General features: G+C 39.0%; 1 non-coding gene across 1 annotated transcript; it reads left to right on the forward strand.

Annotated features, from left to right (window-relative positions):
- Positions 1 to 1,867: 1,867 nt before the first annotated feature.
- TRNAN-GUU (transfer RNA asparagine (anticodon GUU)) lies at positions 1,868 to 1,941 on the forward strand. Its single transcript has one exon. It is a non-coding gene; the product is annotated as a tRNA-Asn (tRNA).
- Positions 1,942 to 13,565: the final 11,624 nt, after the last annotated feature.

Raw genomic sequence — 13,565 nt, forward strand, 5'->3', positions numbered from 1 at the left:
GATCGATACTTGCTGCCAAACATCGTCTTACACTTTGCCATTAATTTAATCTGGCGCCATTTCTCTCACTTTGATGCTTCCATTGCAAACCATTCATAATCATACACTCCGTTTCGTTCTCTTGGTAACAGTTTCCTTCTCATCCATCGTTCTCCTCTCCTCAATAGACGGAATTTTCACTACCGGTAATCTGCAGGCCTCACGGCGCCATTCATTCAGGCATGCTCTTTTTTTTCCTCTACAGCTGCTCTTTCATGGGATGTATCCAGTGGACAATTGTTCAGAATTTATCTGGGCGATTGATATCAAATCGCAAAAGAACCTTTGACGAAGACCCGTCATCATAAAAATTATAACGCAAGGCCCACGTAAATGATTTCGTCACCGATAAGATATGTTTCCAATTAACGGCAGGCGTGTCAACTTTGAGTAATTGCATGCGATCACGGGAAAAAATGCTATACTCGTAAAACTTCCGCTGGAAGGTTAAAAAACAGATTATTAAAAAAATTGGAAGGTCTCTTTAGCAGTAATGCTGAAAATGTGTTATTACCCCATCTTACAACGGCAGGAGAGATCATGTTAATAAAATGAGAGAGATTAAATGCAGAACAGATGGATTTATGATGTAGTTTTTTCCTCGAACGATAAGGGATCATAATAACATTGTCCGACCGCGGTAGGGTCATGTTCGTGTAAAAATATTCTGGTGTGTGTTCACCCCCTGCCACACACCCTAGCGGTGGCTTGCAGGGTATGTAAATAAATAAAATAAATGTGAGTGAGGGAAAGGTTGAAACCAAACACGCTTCCCTGGGAAATGTTACGTTTAAGTCCAAACTTAATCCATCAATCCATCGATTACTTTTGTTAGCGGTCTTAAAGGAAATATTGAATTCATATAAATAGCTACATAGTTGTTGCATTAATATCAAAGAAGCTAGTGAGGTTTTTGATTAACGGCCTTTCGTAGTTAAGAACACAGCAGATGCTTATTTTTGAGTACCCAGATTTCAGGATTTCGTTGACGAATAAACCTGATTGTGTTTCCCAAGGTTGCTCCTTCGTAAACCGCGTTGGTCTCTGGTGAATAACCTTGACTATCTTGGAATTCCATGACGTGTCTCGCAATTATTTGCCCAAGGTATTTGTGCGGGAAATATTAATGGTATCTGTTTGCTATTTCCGGGAGCATGTTTGTTTCAGCTGGCACAAATGTGATTGGCTTGGTATTCTCTAACCTCGAGCAATTTTACCTTACGATTTGGGCATCATTACTGAAGTTCGAGAAGAATTACGCATGGAGAAGAATCGACCTTTGATAGAGTGCACTTGTGGCTACAAAGCAGAAACTTTTATCAATGTCACATATAAATGACGTAACGCTGTACCCACCTTAAGGAGAAAGGTAATAGTGTTGCTTGAGTGGGTAGCTTAAACAACGCTCCCTAAAAAAAAGCTCTTCGGTGTTTTAGGAAGAGAATGGCAATATGTACTTGATTTCTTACTCATCGTAAAATAAATTTTGCTCCTTTTTTGGCTTAGTTAATACGTATAATATATTTTGTACCGCATAACGACAGATGGGAAGCTTTAGAGGTGGGTTATTAAATAATCCATATCGGGACTCGCTTGTTTTTGAAATACCTACTTTGTGTTATGCGTAATTTTCAAATAAATTGCATACATTAGGTTTAAAATGGGATGAAACCACGGACATGTTTTACCGTATGGAAAAATATTGAATTTTGTCAAAGTGATCATATTGAGTTTGATATTAAATGTACATTCACTGGGGGAACGCATCAAGCGTAGTTTGGTACAATACCTAAATGCTCAAAAGTAGTTGTTAACCTATCAGCATAACGCCTCCGTGGCGCAATCGGCTAGCGCGTTCGGCTGTTAACCGAAAGGTTGGTGGTTCGAGCCCACCCGGGGGCGTTTACTTTTTGACGGGTAGAACATATAAATGACCGCGTAATACTATAAAATGAAATCGATCACAATCGACACATCTTGGTGACAGGGTTACAAATAATAAAATGGGCATTAAAATAAGTAAGAGTAAGCGGATACATTTTTCGAATGAAAAGAATGCAGAAAAGGAAATTTACACCCTCTTTGGAGAAAAAATCCCATGTAGCAGTCATTGAAAATATTTTGGCATTTACTTAACTAGGGATCTTGGGTGGGGAGTCCAAGTAGGTAATTTGACACGGAAGGCATTTAAAGTATTGCATTGGGTAATGAGAAATTTAAAAGGAAGTAGCGTAGCCACAAAAGAAAAAGCTTATAAGACACTGGTTATCCCTATCCTAGAATACTCGTCCATAGTATGGGATCCATGTGAGGTGGGACATATTAAAAAGATAGAAAAAGTTCAAAGAAAGGCAGCAAGTACTCGGAAGTTACAAAAGAACAGATAGTGTCACGGAAATGTTAGATGTACTGAAATGGGAGAGTTTGAAAAATAGAAGATAAAGGATTTGGTTAGGCGCGATGCATAGGATTGTTAAAAAGGACGAAGCGTGGGAAGATTTATGGAAATAGATAGAAAAGCCTAACTTAAACGGAAAAAATGACCATAGTTTCAGAATAAAAATAAGAACGCAAAAACAAATAAGAAAAAATACTCTTTTTTTAAAATAGAACTATTATTGATTGGAACCAGCTGCCTGGAGGTTTGTTTGAGCCCTTTCCATCCAATTTTAGAAGTTTTAAGTATAAATGTAAAGCAGCTACTGGGTGATGAACTTCATTGTAGATATTAAAATATTGTTTGCATGTGATGTGGACGGCATTTTGTATGTGCTGTGGAAGTTTGTTTGCATGTGATGTGGAAGTGTCATTGTATGTAAGAATATTTTGTCTCCTATCTGTTTTTCTAGAGCGTGTATGTATGAATTTTTCGTTGTAACAGTCATCATTGACCAAACTTGACCGTTGCCACCAGGAATTAGCCTAATTGCAACGTAATTCTTAAATAAATAAATAAAACATAGCCTTAGTTATTATCCTTTTTACTACTAACGGCTCCGATCTTATGTGTAGGGAAATATGCCACAAGAGCACAACAACTGTAACTTGAATACCGCAGTGCACGCATCTGTAGTCATCATGATCCATATTTTTTGAATTAATTTACGTAAATATATGATATTGTAACTGAAAATTGAGAAAAGTTAAATTTTTGATGTTGTATGCCTGGTGTGACTCACCCCCTGAGGGTTCCTCGATGGCTTCTAGGTTACCATGTAGATAGATTGATGTTTAAAAGCTACTATCGAAGGGAGAATTTAACGACAGCATCAAAGTGAATAAGTATCGGGAGGGGGGATTGAAGGAATGTGGTGTTTCGAGTGGTCCGAACTCCTCATTCGTTCCTCGGTTTACACCATAGTTTTGCGTATGTATTCCCACCTTCGTCGTTCGAACTCCTACCGTGCTTCATTGAGAACAAATTGCCTGGAAACTAGGGTGCAATCTTCGAAAAGTATTCCCTTAAATACCTTACCTAAACTGGAGCAGTTTAACTTTGTGTGCATTGAATTATTTATAATATTGGGGCATATCATTGATAGAGTGCATTGAAATGATATGCAGGATGGAGTATTGCGAATCTGGCAGGATTGCCATCGACCTGAAAAAGTGAGGGATTTTTAGGTCAATTTAGTCAGTTAGTAATATAGTATAATCAGTTAGTATTTATTGATTACTGGTAAAATTTGGGGAATATTGAAAGAATAAATGAAAAAAATGTTCTAGGTTCTTTGTCCTCCTCTTCAGCAGGATAAGTTCATAATGTGCCTCTTCTTTTAGAAAGGAAGGCAGATGTGGGAATTTCAAAGGAAATAAGAAGGGTATTTTAATACATCTTCTCCTAAATTACTCATTAAATGTGTAAGCAAAATTTTGTGACAAATGTATTAAAATTAATCTTTTGATTTGCATGCAATAAGCTGAAAAAGCATGCAGTACGTTCGTATATGCAGAGATTTTTAACGATAGCGCTTTAAAGTTAAATTTTAAAGAAGGCATGAAAAATGTGATCATTTACGCTGAAGCCAGAAAATGTTGGACGAATATGTAGTCAGCACGAAGTGGCGACCTAATTTTGCCAAATAACACGGCGAACTACGTGACTCGTGAAGTTTTTATTGATAGCCAATAATATATATCCGATGAAATATTTTTTTCGAAAAAAAAACCTGTAAAAACGAGTGTTGGAATTAGATGACACAAGTTAATGAGATACTGGAGCGCTACACTGCTGCCAAAGTGCCGAAATATGTGAGGTACACAATTTCGCATCCGTTGAAGATCTCTTATCTTCCCATAAATTTTAGGACATGTCATCTTTCCTGGATTTGGGTCAACTCGGATGACAGCGGTCCAAAACCTAATCATTGAAAGAATAATTTATGTGCATTTAATATACATACATTCGAGGAACGTGGTCGTGTGGTGGGTATAGAACTGCGTTACTGACTAGAGAGCCCGTGTTCGATTCCTAGAGATACCCCTGGGCTTCACTTCAGCTGTGTGATTTTTCAGTTACCAGGTCTTTCTGGGCAACCAAAGGCGGCGAAGGACGAGGAACTGCGCCCCCGTGCCCCGATGTGCGGATGTCGCGCGCCTTTGGGGTCAGTATTCCTGGGGCCTCTACCCTCAACTGTCAAACCAGCCTTTGGGTTCATAACTGTGATATTGTTTTACTGTACAAATTAGCCCGTACTTCTTATTTCTTGATACTGGCATTACTTTCATTTTCTTATGATTCACCTTTTTCCCAATTAATTCGTTATGATCATCTTTCAATTACTAATGCGTAAATTCTAGTCTTCAATATTCAAATGACTTGAAGATTTCATTGAAATCTTACTATGACTTGGAAACATTTATTCTGTCATCATCATCAACTCCTTATTTCATCATCAACTTATCAATTCCATGAAATGGGGAATTAAGATCGACCCTTCTCTAACCACAGAGACCCCGATTTTCAGTGAGTAATCTTTTATTCGTGTGTATAAGCTCAACCATGACTGGCGTGAGCGGCTATAGGAGGTCAGAGGTGCCTTGGTAAGTCTTAGGTGATGTTACTGTCACGATGGATCAGGCTTTAAGATTTACAAAAAGGCATAATAGATTCGCTTCATTTTTTTGAAAGTGATTTTTTTTAGCTGCTGTATAAAAATGCAGTATAAACACGTCGTCGTCGTCGTTGGCATTTTAATGTGAGTTTCTTGATATGAGAATTTTTATGCGGTGAACCAACTAACCCAAACCTGCCACTATTGTTGATTTCTAAATGTATTAACTCCCAGCAAGACTATGGCTGTGCAATGTGAAGACACATCGACACTATACCCATATATTTTCGCATCGTCCCAGTCGATATAGATGATTTGAAGGAATCGATACATTAAAGTTGATAATTGTCCTTCATATGACAATATTGTCAATGTAACATGACAAAGTCAGTAAACAACGTGGGCGATATATATTCTAAATACGTTATGTACGATGTTGAATTATCGATACGTCGAAATGTTCCCACCTCGACATTTCTTTGATATCGACGGTCGGTGTTGAAAAATGAATATCGTGCAGCGTAACCACATGTTTGCTCGCCGTCTCGCGTCCTCCCCATTGGGAGCGGTCGTTGTGCGCCAATGAATGAAAAGGTTTTTCATTCCAGTCGTATTGACGTAGTTGTCTCTGAACCATTTGATGAATGCCCATTGTGCTTGGATCCGCAGGCCCCTGCCATGACTAAGGCCGGGATTATTGTTTTGGAACTCAACTGACATTCCCCTCCGCATCCCTCGTCATTGGGCACCCTCGGACCCTCTTTTTAACCCGTCGGCCCCACCCACCCCTCCTGCGTCCCAACCCCTTGTGGCCCGTCGGGCAGTTATAATGCACTCAGTCTCCTCTGCCCCTCGCAATTGCGAACGCCAATCGGTCGTATTTCTCTATCCTTGCACTGTCAGTGTTGGTGAATAGGGGCACAATGAAAATTAATGTCAATTCGTGGACTTCTTGAAATAGAATTATCTCGAGAGATACATTGCATGGAAGTGATTTAATAACGATATAGATGGACATTCACTTGGTACTCTCCGCCAGGGAACAGTTCTGTACCTCCACGAAGTGACTAGTATGTAATACGCTGGTCTATGTAGTTTACCGAATCTGTCGTCTAATAACAACTAAGAAGAGATCAGGTTACTCAAGGGTCTTTTTCGCAACAAGAGCAAGAAATCCGCCACATCGCTTCTATTTCTCTTAGGATCTAATGATTTTGATAATTTAAATCTGCGGCTTTTTTCTGATCTTAGTTCGTTTTTTTTCTCATTCAGAGCTTGCTATTCGGTTGCATCTTATAAGATTAACAAAACAAACTACCGTATTCGGATAACGGTAAAAGCTTTTTACACACTAGGTATGATTTTTATAGCATTCATTAGTTTCCATTCCTCCTTCTTCTTCTCGGCCTTACGCCCAAAAATGGTACGTTTTCAATATGGGCAACCGTAGCAGTTGAGATCCGGAATTCATGAAAAAATGCCCCATGTTTACGCTGAGAGTACATTTTCCCGTGACCACATACATGAGAATTTTTTAAATAATATTTGTGCACTTTCTCTCAGAATTTCTTCTCCCGTGTGGCAAGCTTAAAAGGTGACCTTGTTTCCTCTCGAAAGAGGATAATTGGAAAAAATAGTGTTACATGATGATGTTGCCTTTCCTTCAGCGACACTTTGCAACTAAAAAATGAATAAAAAGTTTGATCTTGCCCAGAGAGTTTTTCTTAGGCTCAATATTTTTTAGCAACGGTTCTATTCATTACATGAGATTTCAATTTTTGCTATCGGTTGGCGGGTACGATTTCATAAACTATCTGAGACATTCGCTGAGACATTGGTGAAGACCCTTTGAAAGAACTCGTCTATCACATAATTGCGGCACGGTGATTTATGAGACGCGAAGTGTGATCTTGAAACTTAATTACGCATATAAGTAATAATGTCGAATGCCTTAGGTGTTTTATAGTCTGTATATACTGAGAGGAATTTACCGTTGCCCGTCGTTCCAGAAGATCGGTCACATAAACTCGGTGAGCATCCCAAAACACAGTCAAAAGAAGTTTTTTTGCGGATGGTTGCCTTTTGAACTTTTTCGCCTGAGGAGTAGACGGATGCTGATTTACAATAGGCCTATCAACAGCATCGTCACCATAAACAGCCTTTAAACGACGATGAATCTCAGTAGGATTCACTTTTTCAGCAGTTAAAAATTCAATAACAGCACGCTGTTTAACTCGCGTTGACATAGTACTAGAACACGTCTCCATACTTCTCATTCTCGAAATACAATGGATGAATGAAACGACTTCAAACCTGTGTATGTATGTTGAGAAGGAATGTTACTTCCACATGCCACCAGGAGTGCTTATGAATGAAAGGTTATTTTGTTTGTGGTCTACAAGCATGTGTGCGTTAGTTTTCAGCTTACCGTCGTACGTACAATACGTCTTTCGCTGCTCAGCCTTCTTTCTTTTCTACAATTTTCACGTATTATTTTTCTCCTGATATTCTCAGAAAAATTCGCTCCTTTTCCATGTCTATTTGCCGATTCGACTATCATCGCTGACTCTTACAATGTAAAAAAACAGCGGAGCGCACTTATTTCAAACACATCTACTTGTACCATTATGAAAATAATGCGCATGATTTTATTGTCAGCGACTATCCATGGCAACGCGGTAAAACCGGTCGGGAAATGTGGTGGGGGGGGGTCCCCCTTCCAACGCAGCCGGACGCCAGTTTGCTCCGAGCGGTCTGAGCGGAAAGATGCGCCTCTGCGTGAAGTGTGTTTTTCGACTTTGTAACTCGGCAAAGACCCGGTCAAGCTCCGCCATGACAATGCCCCCAGCCACACGTCCTTCATCGTTACCAACTTCCTGGGCCGAAGCCCTGGTGGTGGTTCCCCATCCCCTTTACAGTCCCGACTTGGCTCCGTGCGACGTTTTTTTGTTCCCCCAACTGAAGAGAGAGCTGAAAGGAAAGCATTGGGAGCCCGTGGAAAACATCCAAAAGCATGTTAAAACGTTCCTAAGAGTCATTCCCGTCGAGGAGTTTCAGTGCGTATTCTAGGCGTGGCAGACGTCTCCCCGATTGTATTGATACAGGGGGAGAGTAATGTGAAGTATATTCAGCAATTGTACAAGTCCGATCAATGAATGTATTTTTTCCAGAGAAATAAAATCATGCGCATTACTTTCATTATCGACCGTGCATGAACAGGTGTATTTAAAGCAAATTTTCTTCCTGAAACATTCATTTCTCATCCTAACTCGTTTCCATTTTTTACCACGAACTTCCCCACTGCCACTGTATTCAATTGATATTTACGCTTTATCCTAGCATACTCAAGCTTGGTTAGCGTACCTACGATAATGTGTGGAGGTGCATAATATAATGCACCGGTAGTTTTCCTGCCGTAGATAAACACTTATTATTTTGATAGTATATATGCACTTACATTTTGCACCGAACGCGATATTTGAGGCTCCGAGCCATCTGGTTAGAGGAGGTCGTGCGGATTATTCCCTTCAAACCCGTCTTTTCCAGCCATAGTTATTTCATTCTAAACGAGCGTTAGACGCTGTTGTCAAACGGATAACCGGGCCTCATATTTCTTTTCCAAGAGACGAGAGGAATATGTTCAGCAGCACGGAATCTCTTCGTGGTGGGAAGGATCTTGAACGAATGTTCCCCTTGCTTCTCTCCTCGACGAGGCATACGTTCCTCAGAGGACTGTAGCTTATTCCCCTCGATCTCTCGAGTTAATTATCGACTCTCGAACAAATAAGGAGCTCTAAACGAATCGTGCTGGGAGGAACTGACTGGAGGAAAACAGAGAAATAACACACAGGCCAGATAAAATGAGGAGGACACGGAGAAACGATGTGAGAGAGTGGAAAACTCGTCCACAATTACAATCATAAAGTTTTTTTTCCTTCTCGGGAATTTCCTCATTTCAGTCAATGCGCAGATAAGGAGTAACGGGTCAAACTCGGGCGCTACGTCTATTTATCACATCAACTTCGCCGGGCGTATTTCTTCGATTGCGATGTCTGTAATCTTCGACTCAAGAAGCCAGTTCGATGCACCTCGTAGTTTCATTTACGCGACTTATTTTTCATAATTTCCACGACTATAAGCTCGGAATCACGTAGGCGATAATTCAAATGTTTAGTCACGTGATTCGGTCGCGGACGTTTTGTTTTAATAGGATGACGACAGTTTCGGGAATATTATATTTGTTTCAGTGAGAATAGATTGTTTTATCCAGCTATCGATGACGAGGAAAAAAATACTCGAAAGTCACATTCTCCTTACATTTTATATTTACGACAGCAGTCTACCTCTCTTGGTAGGGTTTTTTCAAAGATAACCTACGCAGGAAGGACATTGGAAGAAGAACTGTGGTAGGCAAAAAAGCTTTCACGAGAAGAAGGAACGATTTCGAGGCAAGGAATGGAACGGAATAGATGATGGGGACGTTGAGTAAGGAAGTTAATAAAAGACACATTAAAACTTTACTATGGAACATGGTTTTTTTGCGAGAGTGAAACATGGTCTTTGAAATAAGATGATAGTCGTAGATTGGAGTATTTTGAAATGTGGTCGTGGAGATGGACGGGAAAGATACAACGGACGGAATGGAGAACGAGCGAAGAAATGCTAAGCATAGAGAGGGAGGAAAGGGGATTCTTGTGAGAAACCCAAAGTAGGCCGGAAAAGTGAATGCAGAGCATTCAGATTGGCCATGGGATGTTAAAGACTGATAGAGGGGATAGCATTAGGCAGGCGGAGTAGGATGCAGGAAAATATACGCATGCTGGAAGGAATGAAGGGAGGAAGGAAATATGCGGGATTAAATAAGGCTTAAATACACACGTAGTTTGGGGTATGAGCTTGCTAAACAGAGCTCAGAAATGTGGTGATGTTCATTCCTTGTCCTTCCAAAACCTTAGTCTGTGCCCATCCTAAACGTTAGACTGCCAATTATTATTATTATTATTATTATTAGTGTTATCATTAATATCAAATTTTTCAACAAAATTACACTAGAAGTGTATTCTTTGAGACAATTTATTTTTTCAGCATTTTTAGCATAATATACTGAACGGAAACATGATAGCGTAATTCTTTTAAACGTTTTGCCTGTTTCGGCCACTCTTCGATCTATTTTAATTATCGTTACTTTCATTGAAACCTGTTGATTGCGAACACGGTCTTTTAGAAAAGTATAGGGAAATATGTTTTTCGATTTGATTTCAAACAATATTCGAATGGAAATGCATAAATAGATAAAATTTATATTTTGCAAGTGCAAAATTTTAGCATTATTAGTATCCAGAACTTAAAATGATTGACTTATCTACATTATGGTAAATTTTCCTAATACGAAATTTAGATAATCTCGACCGTGTCTGGTAATAAATGTCCCAAGTGTCAGATTTTATCTATATTTTGCTTTTTGATCTTGATTGGGAATCGAGGGAGAAGGATTAAAGCTCAGAAAAAATATTAACTTACATATATTTGTGTATCTATGTGATAATAACTGAAATATTTCAAATTACCTTCACAGCTTGTAACCCCTTTTTACCTAGATTAACTTAAATTTTTGAGCCAAGCCGTAAAAATCTCTTGGTATAGCTCTTTCAGACTGTTGATGGTGATGTTATTAAATAACATTACAATCTTGAGATGAATGAAAACGTGAATTAATTTCATGACTACAAGAATAACGTCAACTTTATTTTTTCGTTAAAGGACGCCATGAATTCTAAAATAGTAATTGTTTCTGTGAGTTATCAAATTCAATTAATGGCATTTTGAATATACCGAGAATAGATTCACAAAAATGTATTTAATTACGCACCAGATAGAGTTAAAGATCATCGACGTTTCAATGGATGATTCCGCGATTGCCGATATGTGTATCGATGTTCCTCACCGCTACCTTTTGTGAAACTTGAGAAATCTTCGGTTAACCTTGAAAAACGTAAACCCTATACCGAGAATAAATATCTAATTCCAGGATTTCTCTAGTGCAGTGATGAGTGAATGAATTATAAAAATTGTTATATCTAAGTCCTAATTTAGCATTTTTTTCCCACTCAATCCTTACTTAACACTCGGACATTCCCATGATAGTTTGCCTTTATAATGCCAAAGAGATTCCCCCCTCCACACGCCTCTCAATACGGAACTGGTTCGGAGAAATATTGAGGGACACTTTCAATTTTACATGGATGGTCCGAAGGACTTTAATGTTTGCAAAATTTCAAGTCCACAACCGCTTTGTTTCACTATAGGTAGAACATTAAGAAGTGTGCTCTTCATCCTTCCTCCTGTCCAGACCTAGTCCCATGTGTTTTCCTGTTCCCCAATGTGAAGAAATACCTTCGCGAAAGGCGTTTTTCAACAACAGAATCGTACATGGGCGAACTGAACATGTTTCAAATTGAAGCGGCCGCCACTGACGCTTCGCTAGAGCCAACTAAATTAAACCTGTGCCACGTATACGTTACAGATTAAGCTAACATTATAGAATTTAATTAACGTTTCGCACCGTAATTTATGCGAATAAAATATGCATGATCACTCTTTACTGGACAATGCTTGTACATTTTGTGCTTTTATTGTAATAAAAATTATATAAAAATACTTTTGCTAAAACTTTTAGTAAAAGCTTTGGATGGCAACAAGATATCTGCGCTCCATGTCTTTTCAAAATTTGAGATATTGTGTGCGAAAAATTCTTAGCTATACGCGGTAAGACCGATGACGATAGGTGAGACCTAAATTGAATTTCGCTCGGAGGAGGAAAAAATCATAGTTTTGTTGCGCATTGTATTCGGGATAAGCCCATAGAGGTCGGCTCAATTACATCTTAGGATATTAGTTTTGTAGAATCGTAAAGTTTTTCCATGCGTCTTGAATAACAATGTAAATATTTCATATATATACATAGTACTCTGCCAGCCACCGCTAAGGTGTGTGGCGGGGGTTGTGGGGCAAACACAGACTGCATACATTTTGACCCAAAATACTTTTCCCCGCGATATGGACATAACGTTTAATATTCTAGCCCAAATTGAAGTATAACTGAAGCTTAAGTGCTTTCTAAGGTAAGTTCATTCCTTAACCATGAATGAGAATAGGAATTTTATCATTAGCTAGCCATAACCAGAGCATAAATAGGTTTTCTATGACTCTGATTGTCAGCTACACTTACATTTTCTCGATTCAGCGTGCACTATTGGGAAACTTCTCTGAATAACGCCAATGTAATGGACTTTGAAATTTCGATTTTAAAATAGTTAAATATAAAATGGACATTCATACATTGTTTCAGTGGTGGTCCTGCCGCCTTCTTCAGCTGAGGGAAGACAAGGAAACAGTAAAACTGACGAATCGCTCTTTTTAACTGCAATCAATTCAACGCTAGAACGTGGGGAGGGAACAATTTCGCCCTAGTTGCACTTGAGCTCTCTGGCCATGACCTTAGGGTTAGCTATCTGGTTAATCGGGTCAACGATTAGACTTGTGCATGTGTGACTTCATGTGGAAGCTTAAGTTAAGACAAGTAACCTTATAAAATATTTCATTCAATTAGGGTTTTTGAAAGACTGTCTTTATTGTGATTAAGACTGTATTCATGATTATGATTACGTTTGGGCCGATCTTACTGACCGGGCTGACGAAAACAGCTAAGTTACAAAATCCTTGGTTAGCTGTTATCGCAGGTCATGGATCGCTCTTGTAAAATCGGCCATAAAACTGATAAGTTGAAGATTAATTGTAATTACGATATGCCGCGATTCCTATCAATAATTTAGCACGATAACTCTGCGCTGTACTAGGGAATATTTTTTTCTTTCCATCTTTGGAAGGTCGTTTTTTTCTCTTCTAATGGCCATTTTCAGATTTCCAATAAACAGCATGGTATTCAAAGAGGACTTACTGGTTTACCCCCTTTGAAGAAACCGCTGGTGCATCCCCCGTTGGTTTACGTTTTATCGCTGTAAATGTCTGCAAGGTCCTCCTCATAAGCTTTCCCATGACTATTTATCTGATTCATTTGTTCTAGGAACGTGATTTCATTTTTTAAAGTTTGTGGTTTCGTCACAGCAGGCATCCAGCTGTCCTGGTTATCTCGGGAAACGTGCGTGCGTCCCATGAGTCGGCAGTTCTTTGCTCGTTCCTGTGATGGATGATCTTAGCGTGTAGCTTTGAAAATTATAGCAGAACGGTTAAATATATAATAAATATTCACTAAGAATGATGTGACCAGATTTCACCAGATAAAAACTCAATAGGCCGATGAAATTAATGTTTATTTCGCATTCTTGCATGTTCAAAAGGGCCAATACTCAACTGCGCAGTTAATGATATCACTTCAGGACTTCAAAATAATAACCTCGATCAAAATCCATACGTGACGAAATATTAGGCAAGGCGTCTCTGGAAAAAGAAAAC

This window comes from Hetaerina americana, unplaced genomic scaffold, assembly GCF_022747635.1.
Source record: "Hetaerina americana unplaced genomic scaffold, ioHetAmer1.1.p SCAF_5, whole genome shotgun sequence".
Taxonomy (NCBI): domain Eukaryota; kingdom Metazoa; phylum Arthropoda; class Insecta; order Odonata; family Calopterygidae; genus Hetaerina; species Hetaerina americana.